A 3218-nucleotide genomic window follows, 5' to 3' on the forward strand; every position below is an offset into this window, starting at 1 on the left:
TTTGAATGTTTTCAAACTTGTTTGCAAACTAAATAGATCCTTCTAACTTAACTTTTAAAATACTTCAAGACCTGTAATATAACTTAAATATATGCTAATTTAATAAGGTAAAACTTGGTTTTTCAAAGTATAAGTATTTTTAGAAAAATGGTCATTAAATGATTTTTTTTGTAACAAAATGTTTAACTTCATATGTTTCACTAATGTTTCACTTATGCCGTATGATTTTGAATACAAACCAAGGTATTTACAGTTCATAGTCTTAAAGAAGAACTCGATCCAAGAAGATGGCAATTTGAATCAACGAAAACGGACTTGTAACGAAGAAACTATGACCGAAACAAAATTGATTATCCTAGATCATTTCAACTACGGGATCAATTGGAAAAAAAGATATAAATCACATATTTCTAAGATAACATGATATTTTATATATATGTACTCATAATTCAATTTCATATGGTTCAGGATCACCCGTAAACAACACGAGAAGATTAATCATAAGATCCCATGATTGTACGCAACACGTCATTTGACAACACCGGTACTTTATGTACGCAACACGTCATTTGACAACACCGGTACCATGGGTCAAGATTAATCTCGACCAATACATATATGATGAGGGTTTTATTTATTTCATTGGGGGTTTATTAAACATCTAAATATGAACCATTAAAATTGAATTACTAACAACGAACTGCTAACTACAGACTAAGGAATTATTCAAAGTATTAAAAGTATAACAAGTATATATATGTGACATTTGTTTAAAAAAGAAAAGGTATTGATATATTATATATGGATAGGTTCGTGATATCAACCGGAGACCAAGTCAAATTATATATATATCTTCAAGACGAAAGTGAGTATATAGTCCCACTTTTAAACTCTAAATATTTCGAGATGAGAATACATGTATTTTATGTTTTACATTATGGACACAAGTAACTGAAAAATATATTCTACGTTGAGTTGTACCACTGGCATACTTCCCTGTAGCTTGGTAACTAATATTTACAGCGGTATTGTAAACGCGAATCCTGTTGATAGATCTATCGGGCCTGACAACCCCAACCGGACTGGACGACCAGTATTCAACGGTTGCACAGTACTTCGTTTCGTGACTACACTTGGTACAGTGTAGTAAGATTTCATATTAAAGGGAATATGCGACGTGATTAATTGTTAAGTATGGTTACCAAGTGCTCAACCACTTAGAATATTTTTATTAAAATGTTTATATATGAAATCTTGTGGTCCATCGTTATATCGCTGCTAGCATCAAACCTATATATCTCACCAACTTTATGTTGACGTTTTAAAGCATGTTATTCTCAGGTATGAATTAAGACTTCCGATGTGCGTTAGCTCATATTAAGGATACTAGTTGGGACCATTTAAGCCATGATACAAGAACGTTGCATTCGAGTCATTGAAGATCATTAAAGACATTTATTAAGTAAATGACAGTTTAGGTCATTTGGATATCGAGAAATGTTTGACGAGTTTATTAATTTTTTATGTAAAGATAGATTGCCTTTTAAGAATAAATGCAACGTTTGTAAAATGTATCATATAGAGGTCAAGTACCTCGCGATGTTATCAACTGTTGTAATTCGTTTGTAATCAATATGGACATCGTCCGGATGATTAGTTTCGGATCCTTTCAGTTGGTATCAGAGCGTTGGTCTTAGCGAACCAGGCCTTGCATTAGTGTGTCTAACTAGTAGTTGTTAGGATACATTAAGTGAGTCTGGACTTTGACCGTGTCTGCCTGTCAAAAGTTTTGCTTATCAATCCTAGTCGGAAATCATCTGCTTATCATCCTTAGGGAACTGCCTGCTTATCATTCTTAAGTCTAGACACGTCTTACTGCATTTAGTGCATCGATAGTGTATAGACAAAATTCATATCTTAGCGTATCTGTTACTATAGACATTGCCTGACGTATTTCAAAGATTCTCCGTAATTCACGGGATTTCGGTATTATATATACATATGAAAAATTATGTATTGAAGAGTACCAAACCCAACTCCTATAATCTATTCCAAACCAAAAAAATTCATTTCTCTAACTATACAAGATGAATTCTTCATCCAGTTCGAATTCCTCCGACTTCGATAGCTACGCCGACATGGATTTCCATTCGAGCTCCGAGAACAGCGTCACCGGAATGGATCAACCAATTTCCCATCATCTATTCTGGATGAACTGGGGATGGGTTCGTAATATACTAAATTTCTGGAGGCAAGAAGAAGGTGATCCATTTCATCCACCAAATTGCCCTCTTAACGATGAACCTGAAGCACTTACCGGCGAACCCATTCGAAACACCATTTTCTCGCTCATTTCTAGAGTATCTCGTCATGATTACATACTATCCCATATTTCAAATCTTGTTCATTCGCTCGTTCCAACCGTCAATCATCCCGGTATAATAGAAGAAGTCAACGAACTCCGTGCTCGGGTAGTGGTTTTGGAGAATATGGTGCGAAGGTTACAAACACCAACAGCAGCACCAGCAGCATAATCCGTACTACCATCGTCAACGCCGACAGTACCTTTATCACCCCAATCACAATCTCAACATCACAATCTGTATCTCGAATATCAACATCACACGACTCAATATCTGTACTTCGAGTATGATCTTCGTTCTATATATCGTTCTACATCGATTATCTTCGCTTTACGTATCGTATGACGATTATGTAATTTCTAAAGTCTTAGAGATTATGTAATCTAGAATTAACGATAAATCAAATGAGTTTATTATCTTATTGACTCATTAAATCTATGATTATCTCTGAAGAAAATATATATGCAAGTATATTTTCATAAAGATAGTAATTAAAAATTCCTTCGTACAAACTAATAATGATGAAAATATTTTAACGGGTGGGTAGTACCCGAGGAATATTTAGAATTCACATTAATAAGTTATATTGTACATTCTTGAATCTGATTCAACGGTTATCTATTATCTTACTTACAACCACCGATATTCGTATCCGCTCAACCCAGAATAACCATTTTCAATCAAATTTCATATTCGGATTTTGACCTACCAGAATCCAACAAGTGGCATAAAGAAGAAAACATTGGACAATTAAAATGAATTAAAATGTTGATTGTAACATATGAAACTAAACAATTCTTCAAGTTTGCCACTTGATTTTATCTTAAACCTCATTCGTAACTTGACGATTACAAT

This window comes from Rutidosis leptorrhynchoides, chromosome 5 (genome assembly GCF_046630445.1).
Source record: "Rutidosis leptorrhynchoides isolate AG116_Rl617_1_P2 chromosome 5, CSIRO_AGI_Rlap_v1, whole genome shotgun sequence".
In the NCBI taxonomy this organism is placed as follows: domain Eukaryota; kingdom Viridiplantae; phylum Streptophyta; class Magnoliopsida; order Asterales; family Asteraceae; genus Rutidosis; species Rutidosis leptorrhynchoides.